A 23,737-nucleotide genomic window follows, 5' to 3' on the forward strand; every position below is an offset into this window, starting at 1 on the left:
CATCAGGCTCAATGTTAATCAAAGGCATCCATCACTGCTGGCTTCCTGAACCAACAGTATTCTGAAATAGCTGTCTGAATAGAGAATGTAGTTGCCAGCTTCCCAGACTGATCCTAGCTTATATTTATGTATTAACTCACATTCTCACTATTGTGTCCCCATCAGAATACAAAGCTAAGAGATAAGTAAAGGTGAAAGACTTCAGCCCTTGGGAGATGGCACTGTAATATTTGCTTTCCTACCTATGAATCAGTATGAAAATGCTGCATATCTCTCTTCTCTTTTGCAATTAATATTCAAGGCATTGGAGAGGAATTGGGGCAGGCAGCTGCTAAGGGGAAAAATTAGGAAGCACTGTAGAGAGCTGTCTTCACTGTAAACAAGCTAGAATAGAAGGAGTTAAATCTTGCATCTGGCCTTCAGACCATTTACATATTGGCTTGGGAATTTACACTGAAGACAGGGTTCTGAGTTTTGACAAAAAATATTTTTTAGAGGATTTAATGATCATCCTTAGAAGCATAGTAGAATATGAAATGAGATACATTCAGACGTTCATGGAAATCAGATGGTATTTCAGGGCCAGGCAGATGTCAAGGTGGTTTGTAATCTTAGGACCTCATGAAAGTTGAATTTTTGTTGAATATAAAAATGTTTTTTCATGTTTTATTTGTTTTAGCAGCAATAGAAACGCTTGAATATCACATCAAACTCATTACATGAATCAACATTCTATGCTGCATATCAATTGGAGACTACATTTGTAACACCCTCAAATTCGGTGTTTGCTTCAAGACAGAATGCTATACAATAACAGACATCTATTTTACACGTGCTGCAGTGCTTGCCATCCTGCCACATCTTTTAGCTGTCATGACCGAACTGTTCAGTTTTTAAGGCAATGATTTCAAGCACAGCATTTTTAACACCTTGCCAAAAATTACTTTTCACTTATATTTGTTGCTGAATTTCGAGGATAACTGTGAAATATTCCATGAATTTTGTTTATTTCATGCTGAACTTTACCTGTGAACCACAACATAATTGTCAAATACGTGGGAACATTCACAACTCTTTGTGGCTCTGCTTCTGTCTAAGGTGATCTCAGAAGAGAAACGATGTGTTGCCTCTCTAACTTGTTTTGTTTTTTAACTACAGAATTCCTAATTGAATAGAGCATTGACTGGTTCTAACAACATGCACAGAACAAAACTAGCATAGTGCTTTGTGCAAGAAGAAAACATATTTATTTTTTAATTCCTTGTAATTTTATTTTCACTCTTACCAACAATGTGTGAAAGCAAACATGTAAACACATCTATATTTTCATTTATTTGCAGTAAAAATCTCTTTGGTTACACCACATTTAATTACATAGAACTCACTGATTAAAAGAAACCCCACTGTCTTATTTCTGTCACTTTGATATATTACTCCAATTTCAACAGAAGATTTCTTCTGGCTCACACTTTTGGTTAGTGTTTTCATAAATACCTTCCTTAGGCAATTCCTTCTATTAATAATGTGCATGACATTGGAAAATCTTTTTTTCCTTCAGAGTTGCTGTGATTTATGGACCTGATCCTGTCCTGTAAAGTAGATTAAAAAGCCCCTTTTGAACTAGATTCACCATAATGTTATTCTAGATTTTCGGAAGAAGTGGCTTGATTACATGGAAACTGCTTGTGAAAAAGCTGCTACAGTTGTATAGCTACAAAGGTGAAGTAAACAAAGGTCAAACTTATTCCTATTTCCTAGGACTATTTTCTTTCGGTTTTGATGAATGTTCTTAATTTTCATTTTTCATCTTAAGCAAATTAAATTGTGTACAGTGTGGATATGTACTTTAAAAAGGACTTAACCCAAAGTCTCAGATAATACAAAAGAAGTCTGGCATACAATAATATAGCTAGTAATCAATTTTTGCTATAACAGAAAATCCACCCAGATGTTTGTTCCCATTTTGAGATTTTAAAAAAGGAGGAATGAAAAGGTAGATTTCCACTATAATTTTTTTCCCCATATATTCAGATGGCTATCTCCCTGCTTCCTTTGTTTATTTTTCCTGCTCTAGTAGAACCACAGAATCATAGAACAAATCACTTTGGAAGAGATTAGAAGAGGCCTTCAAATCCAGTCTTTTATGCAGAATAGCCAACACTGAATGGAACCGATTGCTTAGTAGAGCAGCAAAAACCTCCAGGGAGAGATATTCTACAGTCTCTGAGCTGCATATGCTAATGCTCAATTATGCACAAGGTGGACAAATTACTTTCCCTTCATTTCAACTCAGAACCTCATAAACAGTTTCTATTAATAACAACTGACAATGTTTCATTCCTCTGGGGGAGTATTTCTTCTACTAGCTCTACATGTGGGAAACTCCATAATTTTGTTTTGGTTTGTGTTTGGTTGGTTGATTTAATACTACCCATTGATTTAGAGTCCAGGATTTAAAACATTATTATAATGGATGCAAGATATAAACCAAAAAATAGCAGGAAAATATAAAATACATAAGGTGCTTCCAGGGGGCCCAGTGAATCCTCAGAACTACATTCAGAGACATCTCCAGGATTTTCAGGGGTATAGAAAATTTGAATTCTTTCAGATGGGGAATGATAAATTCCTGAGGAGGGATCTCACTTTTATAATCCTTCATGGTACTCAGTCCCATGTGACAAAAGCTGCATGGTTTATATTTCAAACACAACAGAAAAATTCATTTGTCCCACTGCTGTCCTGTAGTTATAATGTGGCTGAGTGTCAGGGCTGTGCCTGAGGTCACACACAGTGCATTCAGACACGAGTGCCCTGGGTGGTCCAGGAACTCCTCTGCTCCTTCTGCACAGATGAACAAAAGGGCTGACTGGAGGGACAGGTTCAAATGAATTCCTTCCTGTTTTTGTGTGGAAACCTTGGACTGTTATGGACTTAGATTCTCCCAGGTAGCTCATGCTGTGCATAAACAAATTAGTAAACATTATCTGCATGCTTCAATCATCAATTAGTATTCTGAATGGAAATCTGGTTATCCCAGACTCCCCAAGCTGCTCTGGACTAGACTAGACAGTAGACAAATAGGATGCCCTCAATAGTCAGTTGAGATTGTTCCTGAAAATGCAGAATATTCAGATAGGTCAGTGCTTTGCTATCTAAACTACTTCTCATAGAGGAGCCTAGGTGTGGCTGGATCCAACCTTAGTCCCACATTTTTCCAAAGGTTTATGTCTAAAGGATTATACAGATGTAATTGAACTTTTATGCAACTTGTTCATCAGGATTAAGAATGTCAAACTTGATATATTTACATAAATACAAATATTTATTACGATAGTGATTAAACAAAAATATCTTAATCAGAATTATTTCCTATTCAGTATAGAAGCTATAACTACTAATATAGTATAGCACACTCTTTCTAAGCCATATTGAAGCATTTATATTAAAGCAATTGTTTAAAAGCTAGCAAAATCATTATTAATTACAAATTGATGCCACTACTGTGAGCAAATTCCTTTTTCTCAGCCACCTTGAGGGCTATCCCTATTCAAGTAAGAAATCTTCACTCACACCCCAAGAAGGGGTATGGTAGAAGACCCTGCTGTTAAAAAGTGGAACTTTATAGTATATACTTTTTAGTATAAAGTGAGTGACTGCCAGCCACATGTCTCCAGGCCATCTGTGTCAACTCAGCAGGCTTAGACAAGTTAACAGCAGTATTGCTTCTTTGTTCCTTTTTCTGGGTATTTTATCAGTTCTACCAGATCTTCACCTCACTGTCAGGATGTTAAACTTTGGAATTGATAAGCCAAATTGGTTTCAGCACCCTTCAACATCAAATACTGCATGGCATCCTCTTTTCCACTTGTCACTGGTAGATTTGCAAATAGAGAGGATATTGTTTGTTTTACTTCATTCTAGGCAGTGTACCCTGCTATAGGTATCCAAGAAGAAAGTGGGCCTAGAACAAAGATAAGCACTTTATACTAACAAGACCACTTAGACAAATATTTTATACCTACATGTCTAGTCAGCTTCTTGTTATGCCTGTGGCTATTGTTAGAGCCTGATATCTTAGCACAATTACAAAATCTGAAGGAAAAATTTAATTTTTTTCTTAAATGTCCTCTCCATTCAGTTTACTGTTTCAGGGCATTCTCAGCAATCAGATTGATCTGGATGGCTGTGGCAGCTCTTTATAACAGAAACATTCCTTGCAGTCTGATCTTGTTCATGTTTCTTGAAATGACTACTTCACCACAAACATTCACAACAGCTGGAATACAGAAAATATAAATAATGGATTGTGAGAAACAAATGACCATCTAACACAGCACATGACATCCCAGTTTGAAAAAATGGGGGAGATATTTACATGTACAAATAACTTCCAAGAGGACTGAAATGTGGAAAATATAACACTGGAAGAAATCATCATTCTATACAGTTGAGTGGAAGACAGTCTTTTTAAAGCTTCTGAACTGGAACTTCAAAAAACGATGATTTATAGTGTACATTCTGACAAGCCAAAAGCAATCAGCATTGATTAAAGCTACAATATATTTAATAAGACTACTAAAATATCCAGACACAGATTTTTAGAAACATAATAAAGAAAATTAGGTTATATTGACATGCTGTTTTCTATTATTATGTTGACCTACTTCAAATATTTAAAAGAATAATGTTACAAACAATAAAATGTACCTGACAAAAAAGTTTTACATATTAGTTAAAATGTTTTCTGATGAATGATGCACACTACAGAAATCTGTTCAAGTAAAAAAAAAATGGAATATTAAAGAGAAGTTTACTTATCATAGGTAGAAATACATCTTACAAACTGGTTTTCAATATTACAAAAGGAAACAAAACATCCACACATTTTGGGAACACTGAGATGAGAAGAGGGATTTTTTCCTCTTTTTTGGAATGTCTGTGTTGGAGGAAAATCTGTTTCATCATCTTTTTCATTCCTCCCCTCTCATCACCCCCCACAATCCATAACTATTGAAATTTAGAGAAGTGCTCCTCTCATCTCTAACACATTTTTTGTTTGAATGGAATCAACTAAAAGAAAATAGAAACCAGCAACAAATTTTTAACTTATGGTGGCAAGAAAAGAAAGTTCATTAGCAAAGTTTAGATTTTTTGACTTAATACAAATTTTCTAAAATTGGAAAGAAACATCATATGGTAGTCAATCTGAACTGAGAATGCAGTGATGGACATGTAAAATTTGTGTTCTGAGAGAAAGCATTCAGCTAAATCAAGAGAACAGAGAATGATGACATTTCCTAATTTTCAGTACTTAACTACAGTCTCTATTTGAAAATACTACCACAAGAGGTGAATTTTCAATATCCTTCTGCAATTTCTTAAGATGTTACAGTTAAAATATGATTCTTTTCCTAGTCATAGATATCATCTAGACAGCCTTGTGATTCATCAACATGATTGAACTTGTATGTTTTTTCCTGTGGGTCTGATGATGGAATCTGATAGCCTTAGCTGGTTGTTACCCTCCCTGTGAACCAGCAAGAGGGGAAGTTACTGCAAGAGTTTCTTGACAAGAAAATAAAGCAGATCAAGTGATGATTATTATTTACCCTTAGTAAGGCAACCACGAAACCAGAAGATCAATCTGGTGCTATCTAGAATCAGTCTATTGATTAGAACTGTAAAAGCACCATAACCTGGTAACAACTTCGTGTTCACCACATCACTGCAGTTGTATGACAATAATTACATAGAGAAAAGAGTACCACAGAATTTAACTTTTCTTCTTGATGGATATTATTGCCCAAAAAATTTTTTAACAACTGGAATTTCTTTTGTTAACTTTAAAAATAATAACATAAATAATACAATTTTCTTTCCAGTGACACAGAAATACCTTGCTGAACATTATCAAAATTACTTTGCAGAACAAAATCTTCAAGTAGATTCAAATTAAATGGCTCTTTTGGTGCAAGATGTAAAGATTGATAAGACTCTGCTGCCCAAATGCTTATATATCCAGCAGGCTCTTTCCTTGAACTAAGAAAATTAATTTTCTTAAAATCACAATTTAAACAGTTCCCTAAAAACCTCATGCTGATTACCATCAGACCATCTAATATGTGCAGTTTTAGTCAACCCAAGCGTATCAGGACCATTCCAGTTGTGGAGAAGAGTGTACTCCAGCAGCCATTGATTCACAGTCATTCTCCCCAAGCTTGAATTTGCCTTTCTGCCCCATTCAAACAGCTGGTATCTAAGTCCATCTGTTTCTTGCCCTGGCTCCACATGACAGCCTTCTGTTCAACCCTATGTAAATTACTTCAATTCATGCCTAATGTTTTTATTTTTATCATGAATCAAGAAAAAAATAATCGTGTACACAAACCATAAAATCTTGCAATTTTCTTGCAAACAAGAACATTTTCAACCACATTTTCAACTCTTTCTACCCAAAATCACAATTACTTTTGTTTTGGAATGTAGTCCAGTTTAGCTTCAATTTTAAGTAAACCCAGCACTTTTTACAGAAGCCAGCACCAGACTTTTTTTTCTGGCCTTTATTAACACCAAGTATCTTTCTTTTAGTCTTCTAGCCTTACAGGAGTAGCACCAGGTAATAGTCACATCCCCCATGCTCACTCTATCTTTCCCAGTCAGTACAAGGCAAAACTATGACTGAATTATTCGAGCAAATTTTTATTTTGATGATGGATCTCTGTGGCACCCAGATGATTAATACTTCACTATAGCAGCATAAAAATTGAGGATATTTGGTCTGTCAGTGTGTGACATAGCTCTAGATGTCCTTCTATTTGCACTATGACAGAATTCTTGACTTGAGACCAGATGCTCCATAATAGGGTAATTAGATGTCATTTATTGCAAATACTAACAAGATAATGGCAATACATTTTATTGTGTAGCAGAGCATAAACTTTCAAAATATTCTAAATCAAACTGATTCTCTGATGAGTTAGATTTTCACATGGAAAACAAATTGAGTATATTCAACATGGACAAATAGAGATTTCTGCTAGAGATTAACCAGAAATTTATGCTGGGGGGACCAAAACCCTGACAGCATAGTTGAAAATCATATTTGCTTGCACTTGGCTTTCTCTGGTGTTGTCCAATGTACCAGCATCCTGCTGCATTGTTCCCTGAGGGAATTGGTGGGGAAAGGGAGGGAAAAAGAAGGGACATTACTGTTTTTGGTGGTCTGTCAGTGGCTATTTAAAAAAAAAAATTAAACATGTAATCCTGCTTCCTTAGAAAAGATGAACAAAAGAAACATAGTTTTGAATGCTACTTTTCCAGACAGGCCTGTGATTTTAGGAATCTCATCTTTTAGCCCCCTCTTAGAATTAGGTCTTTTTTTTTAGGTTTTTTTTAGTTTTATTCATATACACATGCAGGAATATGTGCCAACAAATTAAAAATTTCTCTTCTTTATCACTCCTCAGAAATCATTCTCTCTCACACTTCATGAGAAACTTTTGTTCCAGCTTGTTTTTCCCACTACTTTACTCCATGTGTTATTTTTCCCACTATTTTACTCTCATTTAGACTAAATGTAAGATGTGTGGCACACTTGTCACCATTAACATGGTCTATGATAACTTACAGGCTAAAAAGATCTAAAAGATCTTGTTGTGAGTCCAGGTCAGAGTTCCTTCAGTAGTAACTGGAGTAGCAATTACAGCTGTGAATTCTTTTGAGAATCTAAAACAAATAGTAAAACTACCAAATCTCTTCAGCTATGCCAAAAATACAGGACTAGGGAAGTCTTTCAATGCCCACATTGAGCTGTGAGATCCAGTAGCATCACAGTTCAAGACACATACACATGCACTAACACATACCTTGCATCCCAATTTGATTTCCATCTGAAGAAAAAGATCCATCCAAAAATCAAATAATTAAATAATGTTGCTTTTCTGTTGTAAACCTCATTTAGTAACACATTTGACAAGAAACAGAACATAGAGAGTTTGTCCTGCAGTCTTTGCCTTGACAAGTTAATTTCCTCTACTACTGCTATTTTCTTCTTCCAGAATGCCACTTGCAGTTCACTGCCACTACCATAGGAAATATTAATTGTGCTAGATTTTATTTCCATGGATATAATTTGTTGCTTTTAGTACACAGTTATGCAAATGTACCAGGTATCTTTCAGAGAAAAAAAAAAATTAAAAAAAAAAAAAAAAAAAAATAAAGACTATAACAGCAATTTGAAAATTTGAGTATCTTACCTATAACTTCATGTCCTGTGAATCAGCGATGTGGACAAGGCGAGATAAGTGAGATGACGCAAACAGACTTGCTATCCTGCTTTTTATGTTTTGTACAAACATGATGGTTTTTTTGTTCTATACAAACATTTTTCAGCACATATGCATCAAATTTAAATTTTATTATCATTCTTTAGAATAGGCTGATAGGCATCTAAAAAAGCTGGCACCCCTTCTAAGGAGGGAAAGCACAGTCTTTTATAGAAAAAAGGTAACAAAGAATCTTGCTGAACAGGTGGTTTGTTACTCATTATTCTATAAAAAAAATCTTAACGTGCATATGGGGGTTTTGTTGCAGTTCATTATACTATCATTTACATATATAAATTTTCCCATGTGAGTGTTTTTAGTCATCTTTGGTAACTTGAGGTATAATTTCCATCATATCAACTAGTGCTAAGTCATTACTTAACCTTATACTCTATTAGAGTTTCTGCTTGAATCTGTTTAAACAAGTGGTTATCAAACAAATAAAAATTTTTAAAATTCTCTTTCTCAAGACTCTTACTTTAATTCTGTTCCTGGAAACTCCTCATTGCTCCATTACATCCCTTTATATTGGTTTCCATGCTATTTTAGGGTTACTGAGAATGTTTGTTTGGTTGGGGTGTTTTTTGGTGGGTTTTTTTTTGTTTTGTTTGTTTTGTTTTTTTGTTTTTTGTTTTTGTTTTTGTTGTGTTTTCTTTATCTGATGTCAGTAATTCTGAGAATTCTGAGAATCAAGTAATTCTATTTAAACTCATCCTAACAGAAAAATTAATCAAAACATGCCATGTCGTATAGAATCCAGAATTTAAGATACCGATTAAAATCTAGTAGACCCCATTTGTTTTTAATATACTTACTGTCCAGGAATACTCTCTCTTTTTGGCTTTATTAGAGTTCAGTTTCTCAAATTTCTGCACACAAAAGATCAGGTTTTTCCCTGAATTACTGGGTTGCATTTTAAAGAAGCCTAACAAAGTGATCAGCCTCAGATGCAGCTTCATAGCAGCACTTAGCAGATACTTTGTTTCGAGGAAATATTTGTTTTTCTGTAGTAAATGGGACTCAACACGTTCTTAAATTAGCAGTTATTTAAATTCTTGCCTGTGCTAGAACTAGTGGTAAAAAACAATGTAACTGGCATAATGAAATATGCACAGTAAAGAAAAAATTGACAGCAAACTATGGATCATGTGATATTGTTAACTGAAGGTATTGTATGGTTTTCTTTTTCAGAAGGCACCATTGTCTCTCATATGCATGCTTTAAATAAAACAAGTGGTAATAAATGCTAGAGAAAGATGAAGGAGGAAAACTTAGAGCTCAAAAAGGACACAAACTGTCAAAGTAAGCCACTCAGGATACTGAGGAATCCTGTAAATACGTTCCCAAGCTGCCTTGAAACATACTGGATTAAAATTAAAAACAATTTTATATCCTAGTCATGAAGGTAAATTCTTGCCACAATATAATTTAGGGATGCAGTATCTCTATGTGATAGATTTTAGCACTTGCTCCTGGGTGTACTATCTTCTGGCATAACATTAAGGTCTGACATGTTCAGTAATGTCAGGAAGTCTGGGCTGCAAGAGGAAAAAGGACATCTAGATAACCCTGGTGTGCTCCTCACGGGCTGAAAGAGCACCTATCTTCTGTCAGATTTTGCAAGATCACCTGTAGTGCTGCAGCATCACTTTCTAGATCCTACACAATCCTGTATATGGTGGCTCAGTTGACCCCTTTTACCCCTCTGTCCTCAGTCTCCTGTAATCCAGTGTCCAGATATGATTCTGATATTACTGATATCAAAGCACCTGTGGGGTTCTCATTTAATTCCTCAAGGAAAACCAAATATGGAACAAATTTAAAAGAACATAGATCAAACATACCATCAGCACTGAATAATAATGATGCTTAATGCCTTTAAAACTTAAGTTTCTTGGTACAAGGGAAACTTGAGAAATAGAAGGCAAACTTCACAAATTAGTGTATGAGTTCTGTAATAAAGTTGCTGACACTTTCAGATGGGTTGCTTTTGAATTTTTATTAAGAACAAAAAACTAACAAATTGCTATTCTAAAAATATAATTATAAAAATATTTTCCTTATTACGCATCTGGATTACAATTAATAAAATTGTTAAATTTCACAGTAAGATAGGAGAGTGACAGAGAATAACTGCTCCTGAACTCAATTGCATTTTTCAGTATTTTGCACAGAGATGCAACATGTAGATGGAGAGGCTACCCAGTCTTGGGGACCCTCAATGTCTGAAATGAAGTAATTTATCTTTACATTCTTCACAAATAACATGCACAAAGGTACATGAGTTTTACTCAGCTGCCTCAATCATGATTTCTTTTCAGATTCACAACCTATTTTTATAAACTGTCACAAAATTAATCATTTCCTACCTTTGCAGTTTTCTTTATTTCCCATCAGCCTACCCTATGCCTTCACTTTTGTATTCTCTTCTAGCTTCTTTTGTTGATCTTCCTTTTGTTTTAGATTGCTTTTTATAACTCTTCAAAGGCCTCCCATTATCCTTTTTTCATACCTTGTTCCTCTGAAAAAGCTGCAACAGTATGACTTTTTTTGAAAAAGTGACAAGAGATGCTGCTGATTCAGTGCAGCAAAGAGATGATACAATGAGAGCAGAGGGTGGTTTTACAGCTTCTGTCAAAATATGGGATGGCCTTAGTTTTCTCGTAAATTTGTTTAAATGACTGGGTTTAATTCTTTAAGGAGAAGCCAAGCTCAGAATAAAGTTTTTGTTATTTTGGGAGAGTTTTTGTCTATCTACTGTTATGCATTTTTCTCATACTATTCTTGCAAAATATCCTCTTTCATGATGTTGAAGATAGCTGCATACTATAAGGACTGGCTTCTCCAAAACAAATATTTTTGAAGGGCTTCTCAACAAACATAGATTTGCTACTGTTTTACAGAGCAATCCAACAATAAATGAATTCCAATTTTGCCATATATATTGCTATATGTCTACTTTGGAAGAAAACAAACAAACAAACAAACAATAATGCCATAAAGCAAAAATCTTAATGGTCTAGGGTTTTTGAAATGACACTGCAGGAGAAATTGCACGTAAACATCCATTATTCCTTCATGTTGTAGATTCAAACACTATAGCTTTATTGGGCAATGTGTTCTGTCACTGCTATGTACATTTTTATATCCCACCAGCTGTCATTGCAACTACATTTGGACTGTCATAGCCCTCAGCAGCCACCTTCCTTTTTTTCTGAAATAGTTCTGCGGAGGAACAGTAAAGAACAATAGAAAGATCTTTCTCTTACTCATAACCCTTGTATCTACAGGTTGACAAAGTGAAAAGACATAGAGGAAACAAAACCATCACATTTCTCAGAATTCAACATTACTAATTATTTAAACAGAGGAGTACCTATGGGGAATATTAACGTGAATTGAAGAATTCTTGAAATGTTTTGAGCAGTCCAGTAAGAGATGCAACTACTGGGGGAAAATCCTCTAGGTCCTAAATACATGCAAAAGATTGTTAAAATCTTCAGTTACTATAAATACCAAGTTCTGAGCTAATCTCTTTTTCAACTACATTAAAGTTCAGGAGAGACAAAAAATATGTCACAGAGTTACAATTCACCACAGACAAGTCACTGGGCATGACTGTAATTGTGTCCTTTCCTAATCCATGTACAATGTTCTTAGGAGACAAATTTGTGATGAAAAGACACTAGACTAGATAGTTCTGCTTCCCCGTGGGTGTCTGCATTTGAGCTGTCCTCAAGGCTTAGGTGAAATAGATTGTGTAAATTACCTTACTGATTTGAGCAATATTTCTTTCCACCTTGGTTTATATCAGGTCGAATGTGGTTTAAATGATCATTATATAGGGTCACATTTTTAATAAAAGTGTCTAAACAGAAACTTATTAGTGTCAGTAGGAAAGTTCTCCTATGTAAACAAAACTCATTCAGTGCCTTTCTGTTACCTTCTTGGCCAGCAGGACTTTGAAAACAAAGAAAGAATGAACAGAAGCTCACAAGTGAGCTTCATTCTTTCATAATCTATGATTATATTGCATAGTCTGAGTGCAAAGGTTCATATGAGACTTCCTATCTGACCCTGCTTTAATTTTCCAAAAACATTGGATTTTCTAATTTTTTTTTTTCCGTATAGGAGATGAATTGTCTGCCCTGTGTATAAAGACTGTTGTTTCTAGCATTTTCTAGTGCTTGTTATCTAACATTGGTGCTGTAATAATCCTACTTTGATCTTGGCTGCACTGTAGGAAGCTGAAAATCAGAAGCTGTCCTAAGGTAGTATGTCCTTTATTATGAAAAGGGTCAGAATCAGATACTGCTTTGCCGGTTCTTTTTTAACTTGGTCATGATGAAAGACAAAAAACCAGCTTGTTTTAGGCTCTCTCTTAATTCGTAGTATTTATAATATTTTTTCTCCTAATCAGTGATGAACCATTATCATGTCAAATTCAAAATTTATAAATATCAATATAAACGTATCATCATGGTTTCAAATACCTTCATTAGTTTGGCAGCTTAGTTACAAATAACAGTTCTGATCCTCATTGGAGCAATCAAACTGCTTACTTCAAGTGGGGGTTAATGATCATAATTCATCCAAACATCTTTTTCATTATAACAAGAGGTATGGAAAAGGTAATTAATTATTTTTATTTTAAAATATATTTTACCAAATTCCTTGCAATGTCTTTGTTGTACATATATGTGTGGACTTTTTTTCTTGTTATCTTTTAAATTTTTTAATCAGAACATTCTATATCTGCCTTTTTTTTCTATATAAAACATAACAGGGATTTTAAACAAGCAGGATGTTTTTAATAATTGGTTATTTAAGTCCATGGGTAAAAAAGCTACAGTTGAAAAGGACCAGTACATGAAAGAAAAAGTGATTATCCCAGATTTATTTTGAGGCTTAGATATCTAAATGAGAGAGAAGAAAAAAAAAAAAAAAAAAAAAAGATCCAATTTAAGATCCAATTTATTGGAGCAAGGCTTGAGAGAGGGAAGAGGTTGAAGAAGAAAAGGAGGAGTGAAGAGTGAAGAACTGCCTAATAACAAAGAGAGTAGAAAACAAAATATTCCAAAGCATTCCTCTCTATTACATCTTTGCAGCATAGAAAGATATGACATAAAAGGTAAGTGAGGACACAGATTGAAAAGCATTGGCTGAAGAATGAGAATCTGAGTTTATTATGCGAGTTTTATTTACATATTAGACTGCATTTAAGTGGAACCCTTACTCTGTGCCCTTGAAGTATCTTGTCCTGCCACAATAGTTGCCACTCAAAATATAAGCCAATCTATTGTTCATTTAACTCCTGATTTGGTTACTCTACTCTTTGTGGCTGTGATAATGCTGCCAAAAAGGACTTAATGTTTACTGTAAATGTTTAAGTATAAAACAAGTTTTTTGTTCATTTTCTCTCATAACATCGATGGAAAAGTCTCACACTCATGTCAGAGATGTTTCATATACTTCTTATCACTCAAGTACTTTTGAGAATCTGCCATTTCAAGGAACAAGTCCTTTCTCCTTGCATGGAAACCTTGTACCTGTAAGTGACAATATACCAATATAGTTTCATCAGCAATCAATTGATGTTAAAATCTGAATCTTGCTAGATATCTTGCTATAATTTGTCCTTCTTTAAAATAAATATATCTTTTTGGAGTTTTCTCTGAATAATTTTAATAAATAAATTAATTGTTAAAGGAAATAATCCAGCTTTAAAGTGTGGTCTTCTTCCCATTATAACAGAGGTAACAAGAAAACACTTCAGTAGGGGAAAAAATTCCCTGTATGATTTTACCACTTTGTGTCAACACAGCATCCCAGTTTTCCCAATGTCTACAGTACAACACTGATGATCTCCCTCATCTTTCAAGTAACAATAAACCAGTAACTCTGAATGAAGCTCTGGGGAATGTGGGTATTTAATTAATTTTCCCCTTTTCAAATGCATCTTGTTCTGACAATGTATGACACGAAGTGTGAGAATGTCTATTTCCCTCCTGAAGTGTAAGAAGTAGTTAAGAAATCATCATTTTCTTCTGTTATTTCTGCCTCTGTCAGGCAATGAGAACACCAAAACACAATTACTTAAGCACATCAGAACAGCAAGTGAAAACATTTGGGAACACTTCCTTTTCATTACTTTCTTTCAGTTTACCATACTGATGTTGTTTCCTGACATTTGTGCTATGCTATGTGTTACTTATAGGACAACTATTTTGCAAATATATCTTCCATCAGATTAATGTTATAGCTTTTATTCTTACATAAACTTAAAATTGTCATATTTGGGAATGGCATCAATTGCATCAATTTCTTGATTGCACTTTTTCTTATTTTCTCTTACTTAAACCTCTTAGTTGAACTTTCTGATTGAACAGTTTTAAGAAAAATCAAGATGAAATTTTATAAAATCTTATTGCATTATCTCGAATATTTATTCCCCTCTTCAAAAGAGGCTGGAATTTAAATATGAGAGCACTTTCTGTTCCAATATTCAGTGATGCTGGGTAACACAGAAGACAGATCAAGACCTGAAAATAAGTGCTGCTAATCTTAGCAGCAGCCAAAAAATTTACAAAAAAATTCTAATTTTTGTAATGCTGCAAAAAATTATATGGTATGAATTTACTTAGTAATGCACTCTATCAGATAATTTTTATTCCAGTAATATTCTTTCTTAGAATGTATCACTTGTCTAAGATCATACCTTAAAAACTAATGGCTTACTAAAATGTTACTGAGTTTAGAAAGAATTGCATTTTCATGAGGCAGATATCCTGAAACACTATTTTCTTCCCCTTTTACCATAACAAGCATGTTCAGTGCTAGTTTCTTCAGTGGACAGAAGTTTAAATTCATGTAGCAGTCATATTTTCACCTTGGTAATCTTCCAAATATAGAGGGAGGTTTGAGAAGAGGTAAACAAAATGAATGTTTTCATTGGACCAGTGAAATATCCACAGGAGAAGCCTCAATGAATCTCCAAGGTTTTATCTTAAAGTGTTACATTGATAGATACATATTTAAAAATCTATTTCTCCACAAAATATGTTGCACTGCCTAGCCAGGTTTGTACATATATGCGTTTGTACATACACTTGTGCTGTTTCCAATGAAATCTAAATATACTGCAACTTTGGAAATGAGAAAGAGAACTGACCTCATCCCTGCAATTTTCTGATAGTTTTTGATGCAAGTTTTTCAATGCAAGGACTTTTTCTCACCCAGTGTACCTTGTACTTCAGCTCACTTTTTTTACAAGTTCATGGCATGTGATCACTTGGGTTTATTATCTGCAGCTGTGAATTCTTAAAATGGGAAGCAGGTAGTTCCATATGAATCCATGGAATGCCATAATATAGAGGATTCTTTTATGACAACACTCTATATATAGGGATATTGTCATTATGAAAGATTTGTTTTGTTAAAAGATATGTTTTACAACTATATTGTATAGTACAGGGAGAAAAATCCCAAAAAATAAAACATAGGTAGTTGGAAAGATCTATAGATTAAATAATTCTATCCAGGATCAGGACTAAACCAGCCTCTTTGTTAAGGGAGTTTAACTGGGGTTAAAATCAATTAATATAATTCAGATTTATCTACTCTTCCTGAGTGAGAATGGGAAAAGTATTTTTTCAGCTGTGCTTCTCAGATGGTCTATCTAGACTCAGTTAACGATTGTGATGGTGAAAGATGAACAAACATCTTGGTATAAGTAATTTGAGCGAGATGATTAAAAATAAAATATAAAACAAAGCAATATAGTTATTAGAAAAAAAAAATATCCAGTATCTTAGGGTGTTTTACAGTAGAACTAAAAAGGGAAATATGTGGGGGGTTCCTGGGGGCTGTCGCTCCCTTTAAAAAAAAAGAAAAAAAACCTATATGAGTATAAACTACCAAAGTCTAGTGTAAAGTTCAAAAGATAAGTCAGGAAAGGAAAAAAAATGTCATGAAACTGGCCTCATTTTCCAAGAGAAGCAGTAAAATAAGTTATTTCCCTTCTACTTGCTAGAACATGACTTAAAAACATCCCTCAATGACTGACATTGCTATGACTAATGCTCTCAGCTAGGTGACTGGTGCAAACAGCTTTCTGCAAAATATTTTGATAAACTTTAAAACTAATTTACAGTTTAGTTATGTTTGCTTTTCTTTTGTTCTTTTTCCATTAGTATTCCACAAAAGGCATTGCAATTTTCAAAATGTGGTAGGAAGATGGCAGTGTTACCAAAACATGTTAGTAATAGCTGCTTCATCATACCAGAGTAGAGTCTACAAGCTTTCCTCCTTAGAGAGTCAACTCCCTCACATCATTTAATTCAAATGCAAAGATCTAAAAATGAAAAAAAATATGGATATGTGAGTTGTAACAAATAGTTGTTCTCCATCTCTGTACTTCTAGGTGAATTTTAATTTAAGTCATACAATGTAATAATTAAAACATTTTAATCAAACTATCAGGGTTAGGTTATCTGGCATCAGGACATATATAAATAACCTGCAACTAGTTCAGATAACTCATGTGATTTACACATACCAGAATTTCTAACAGAATAGAATTTGGCTCCCAAAGAATAATCATCTCAGTCAAGACTGTTAATGAAATATGAGAGCATATGGGTTAGTTAAAAGACAAAATGCAGGAATTCATGGCAGAGTCTCTATGACATCTAAGTTTTGAGAAAGGTTACAGGAAAATGTTTGGCATAATAAGTCAAATAACTTGTGGATTATTTGTTGCAGAGATCTAGATTTCCTCACAAATAGAAGACATTTTCATTTAAGCATGAGGATATCTGCACACATGCACACATACAAACACATATTCTCCCAACCACAGAGAGAAGGTAAAAGAGCAAGTTTAGAAAATCTAGATAAAATTTCAAGAACTTTAAATTTAAGAAGCTAAATCAGAAATATAATCAGAAAATATATATGTATATATATTTATGGGCAGTTTTGGAGACTACAACAATTATTCAAAATATTAAGGTACTTATCACACTTGGTAATCAAAAGTGGTTTATATCCTTTGAGATAAGCGGAGTGCAGTCCCAGATAGCAAAAAAATTCTTATACTTCTTGTTTTAAATCAGAGTTCCTTAAAGTTGTCAGGTGATGAATATAAACAGGATGTCAGAGTAAGTGGTTTTATGTTTGAATATTTTTATGTTTGTTTATTTATTTATTTATTTAATGTTCTTCTGTCGAAATATTGCCGACCTGTGTCTCCCAGTCTTGCACATCCTCATCATTATCTTTCTAGCCTCACAAAAATAATGGGTTTTGCATTCCTGAGCTCTGAAGAGGAACCAAAGATTTTGCTCAGGGAAAAAAATAGTACAAATGTCAATTTTTTTTTGGTGGAAAGTTTGTAATTTAGTTTGAATGCTAAGGTATATTATGGTGGTGGCATGTTTTTTTATAAGGAAAGTTCCTACCAGCCTTCCTGATGTTCATATTTCCTACAGACAAATTTCTGTGAAGACTTGGATTATTTTGTAGGAGTTTTTGTAGGTGTTCTGTACATAGATTTTAGCTTGCTTCATTTCTCTGTAATTTTTCTTTATTATCTTTCATCATATGAAAGCCTAGAGAGTTTGTATATTAAATCTTATTTAAAAATTATTCTGGCAATATTTTTCCAGAAGAACACTGAAATCTCACACAAATTCTTACTCACTACATAAAAAGATCAAAATTCCAAAGGATTAGAAACCATTGATACTACATAAGAGTTTCAAAACTTTGCTAGTACTAGATGAGACAAGAGTTCTTTCTCCCAAAAACTGGACATTTGAGAAGAGTTTAATCATTATAAGTATTGTTTTTTTTGAGTAGTAGTAGGCAGAAGAAAAAAGAGAAAGAGATTTTAAAGGAGAAAAAATGCTCACTTGAAAACATCAAAGTAATTTTACATAAAGTTTTCAACATTTCCTTTGAAAGTTATATTTTCTCTCCTGTCATTTTAAAAATTCATTTGTTAACAGGTTTTGCATACTTATCATAGCAACTAGAAAAAAACCCCAAACTATATCAACTTTACTAAAAGATTAGCATTGATTTTTTTCCAAAGATAATACTAAACATAGTTTTGTTCCATTTGAAATAATTTTGGCTATTTTGCGGTTCAACCATCAACTTGAAAGAGAACAATTATTCTTCCAGTTTACTTGGAACCTAAGGACAGGATAAAATTTTTTTTTTTTTTTTTTAGATGTATCCACATTAAAAACAGCAAAAGCATGCTATGAGTTACATTTTTAAAAATGCAAGTTTTGAAGAGGGATTGCTGAATATTCAGGGTTAATACAAGAGTAATGGTGCTGCAGCTTCATCCTTACCTCAGATACCCTCATAATAAATAATAATGTGGGTTTTGCACAAGTAAAGACTGAGTAAAAACTATGGGAAAGTGAATAGAGGAAATGGCAATCTTTTTAATTAATTTTCTCCATTGAATTATAGCTATGATAGTTCTTCAAATATTGATTTCAGACTTCATTTCTTCTGGACATGACATTAGAGTAAATTTTTTTTATATATTTTTAAAGTTTATCTTCATGATTAATTCTTTTAAAGATATAAACATTTGAAATGTCAGGGGAAGTTTGTATGTTTTCTAAATATGTTTTTTACCAATGCCATATTACCAATGTCTATGGCATAATCTTGGGGAAAACTCTTTCAATTAACAAAGATTTTGTAAACAGGTGATTGTATTTCTGAAACTCACTTTTGAAGTTTCATTACTGCTAATAAAAAGACCTTTCACCATTTTGAAAATGTTTGACTTTTCTAGAGAGCTTAAGGAGTGGTTGACAAGGACATGACTTAAGAAAGCAAACACTCTAACTATGAAAGGAGACAGATTTCAGCTGATGTAAAGTTTTAGAGCCCATAGTAAATATTTTGGGTTTTTTGATCTGGGTTTTTTTGTTTCATTGGGGTCTTTTTTTTTGGTGGTTTTTTTTGTTTTTTTTTTTTTTTTTTTTTTTTTTTTTTTTTGTTTTGTTTTGTTTTGTTTTTTGTGGGTTTTTTAAAATTTTCTATTTCATTATTTATTCTCCAAAAACTGCATTTAAAGAAAAGCCTGAACACTAGTGATCTGGTGGGTATTGATGCTTCCACTGACAGACTTACTTGAGTTCACTGAAGTTCCAGAAAGATTTCGTACTCATGCAGCTGAATGAAGAATCCAGTTGATAAGTTTTTTTTATTATACTCCATTTAAATGCAAATTACTCAATTTCATCTTGAATAAAATCACATTTAAATAGACAGCAGTATTTTAGAGCTACATCCTTGAAAAAGGATGCATTTCACATCCATTAAATTGTTCTACATTGTCATTTGAATGGACATTTTAAGTATTTACTGCATAAAATAAAAGGTAATGAAAGAGTGCTTAGATGCAAAAGATACGCAATGTCATTCTACTGACTATCTCTGTGTCCAGTGTGAACTGAAATTCTATTTTTAATGATATTAGCCATTAAAATGTATACCTTCCTCTATGGAAGAGTAAAAGCTTTACTACTTTGCCAAGCAGAGCTATATTCCACCTATCCCATGTATGTCCATACAGTATGCTGAAACAGACTAAAATATGTCTTTCCTTGGGACTCAGATATTCATGAGGTTTCTGTGGTGAAAAAAACAGGGGAAACTCATGTCACTCAACCGAGGTACAGATTTAATGGACCATTATTAAAAGTTATCCTTGTGGTCCTCTTAATGTATGAGTAAAATATTAATAATAATAATACCTATTTTAAACCAGATTATCACTTTTCTCTTGACTAACAAAAGGTAACACCATATAATGAAATGGCAAATAGAAGTATTATCCCATTCATTTACAGGAAGAACACATTAATGTGAGAAAAACTTATGAATGTATGTCTGAGAAACAATTATATTGGTTATTTATCTGACAGAAGTAGAAACACTAAAATTAAATTGATTATATCCATGCATTATTAGTTGTTGGGTTTTTTTGGGTTTTTTTGTTTTGTTTTGTTCTTTGTTTTTTTAGCTAACTATAAATTATCTCCAGGAAAACAGGTCCCCATAGCATGTAACCATTACTTGGCAACACGAACATCATAATTCCAAATATTCCCAACTTCCTTCTTCTTCCTCCCACTTTACACTCTGAGGGTGATGGTGTTGTATGGTGTGGAACATCCCTTTGGTCAGTTTGGGTCACCAGTCCCAGCTGTGTCTCCCCCCAGGCTCTCAGCCACCCCCAGCTTCCTCACCATTGTGGCATTACAGAAAGCAGAAAAGGCCTGGGCTCTGTGTGAGCCCTGCTCAACAGCAACAAAAATATATCTGTCTTATCAACCGTGTGTTCAGCACAAATCCAAAACACAGCCCCACACCAGCCACTGTGGAGACAATTGACTCTACCCCAGGTAAAACAAGCACTCCTTGGGAAGCAGTGAATTAATTCCTTGGTTTGCTTTGCTTGTGTGCAGAGCTTTTGCTGTCCCCATTAACTGTCTTTATCTCAACCGTTTGCCCTCTGATTCTTTCCCCCATCTCAGCAGAAGGAAGTGAGTGAGCATCTGCATGGGGCTCAGCTGCCAGCAGAGATTAAACCACGACAATAGGGAATGTAAACCATTCTATTTTCACTCTCATATGGAACTAAGAAAAATCTTGTAATCTGTTGAGAAAAAGATCCTGTACTCTGCAAATTGCTCGTTGCCACATGTTCAGTGGGACACAGTGTAATTTTCACTCTTGCAGGTTTAAATATTTGATTATTTCTCTTTCAAATATTTCCTGTCAACTCCTGTGAATATCTCTTTCTCTAAACTCTGTCTGAGTTTTTACAATGTTTTTTTTTTTTTTTTTTTTTTTTTCATAGGAGAGGAATAACAGCAGGAAAAGATGGAAAACTACTTCAACTTAAACTGTAGCAGCTTTAATAACATTGTTGCATTTGAAGTTTTTTCAGTGGTCAACCATATTCTTCAGGAACACACCACAGCTCAGCGATACAGCTTCTGTTACCAAAGTAAAGAAATAGCTTTGGTCAGACCTCTGACAGGTGGCTACAGCATCAGAAAGCAGCGACAGGCAGTTTCCCTCTGAAGGCTCAATAAACTCAGATGTCTAAAGGCTGTAATCTCCTGGATTACAGCACCTACCACTGCTTCCCACCAAGGCAATGCGAGCTCTCACCTGCACAAGCAGTCTTGGACTGTTGGACAAGTCTGTCCCTTGTTGGGATAGATTATATCTATTCCTCCAAGTAACAGGTAAAGATAGGAGTGTCGTGCTCAGCAGGTTTGATTGAGCAGAGCATTTGCTTTCACTACACATGATGATGCCTTTAATTTGCTCAAGCCACTAGGACTCTGATACTCCTTTTTTTTTTTTTTTTTTTTTTTTTTTTTTTCAAGTTATCAGTGAAGTTTCTTTACTCTAAACAGACCCCTATTACACTCAAGGCATCTCTGTGGTCTTTGGAGGGTCACTCAGTGTCTGCCGAATGCTAGTTTGGGAAAACTGCCGTATCTTCTTTCTGGGTTGTCTTGTGAGGGCTATTTTTGTTAAGCCCTTTTATGCAATGCTAAAATTCCACTTATAGGTTTTGTCACTGCTGTCCACCACCTCCCACTCTTCTACCCTGGTATTCCTGCACAAGTAAAAATAATTTCAACACAAACTCAACCAATTCAGGTTTGTCTGTCTGTTCTCATTACAATTTGATGTGACAAAATATGTATGCACACATCTGAGCTGTCTGATGAGGTTCTCCCATAAGTCATTGAACTCTTCAGACATGATTCAGCTCACAATGAGGTAGACAGATAAAAGAGATCAGATAAATCTAGAACTAAATATCTATTTTCTGCAGAGACAGAACTAGTTTTAGGAAACAACTGGTAACTTAATTTCAGTAAACAGAAATTCTACCTTTCTGTTTTCATTAGGTTTTTCTTTTTTACTATGAGCTGTGTCCCAATAATGCCCAATGTGTTAAACATATCCACATCACCCCAAAAGATTACAGTGTAATATATCTTGTAATTAAATCAGTTATGCTTCTATGCATAAAGACATCCATGAAACTGTTGTGCTGCTCTTAGTCCCTGGGCCTAAATGCCAGAAAGAATAAAGTATCTAATGTCAAGACTACTTAAGTGGATTTTATACAATCCTCCCACACAGGGAGTATTTTTCTTCTCCCAAAAGAGGCTTTTATGGTAGGTGGTTAAAAAGAAAAAACAAACAAACAAACAAAAAAACCAACAACAAACAAACAAAAAAAGCCAAACAAACAAAAAAACAAACCAAAAAGACCAAACAACTCAACCCAAAGCAAAGGAAACAAACCACAAACAAACAAAACACCAACAACAAAACTCCCACAGGTAGCTCAGATCAATTAATTATTAAATCATGGAAATATTCCTTCTATGGTCTTACAAGTCTTTTTAGAAGTTTGTGACTTCAGAAAAAATAAACAGAAGCCTACACAGTACATTGGGAATGCACGTTTTCTGTTTGTTTGTTTGTTTGTTTGTATTCTTCAAGTTTTTGAAAGTAATAAACTGTGATAATTAATTTAAGAGATCCTTGGTTACTGCATATTTTATGATGTTGGCTTTAGATTTTCAAAAATCTTATGAATGATGTATGTAAAACTGTAAGAAATCACTCTGGAAGTGAAGTGCAAAATTAAAGTAGAATTATTTGAGTTATGTTCATAAACAGTGTCAGCAGAAAATCTCAGTGGTGGAAAAAATTTACCAGACTTGAAGTTACACTGCTTTTTGAATAGTACACTGTAGCTGTGTCCAGGATGTATTTTTGTAAAGCCTAGTAATGATGTCTCTGTTGCTTTGTACATACTGTTAATGAGTTGGGGGGGGGGGCGGGTTGTGGTCTATCTGTTTGTTTGTTTTGCAGAATTCAGCTGAGTAATGTATGTGACTTGTATGTGCATAACTAAATTTTTTACAGAAAAGCTGCCAAGCTATGATCAATGAAAAAAACAAAAAAAAAACAAAAAAACAGAATAAACCAAAAAAACCCACAAAAAAACCAAAACCAACAAAACAAAAAAACAAACAAAAAACAACAAAAAACCAACAAAAAATCCCAACAAAAACAAAATCAAACAAACGAAATCCTCCAAAAGCTGCTTCCTTAGGTTTTTTCACTTATATCTACAGAGCAAGAGTTGTCACATGCATTACTACTGTTCTTAAGAACTATGAAAACAAACTCCTTGTACTATACTTTTGTTAAATTTCCATTTAAGTGTTACACTTAAGACAGAGAATGCAACAGTCCTTATTATAGCATTTTTTTGAGTGTTGTGCATAGAAAATAAAGCCTCTCTTCAAGACTGCACACATTTGAGATAT

Source organism: Erithacus rubecula (genome assembly GCF_903797595.1).
Source record: "Erithacus rubecula genome assembly, chromosome: 3".
In the NCBI taxonomy this organism is placed as follows: Eukaryota; Metazoa; Chordata; class Aves; order Passeriformes; family Muscicapidae; genus Erithacus; species Erithacus rubecula.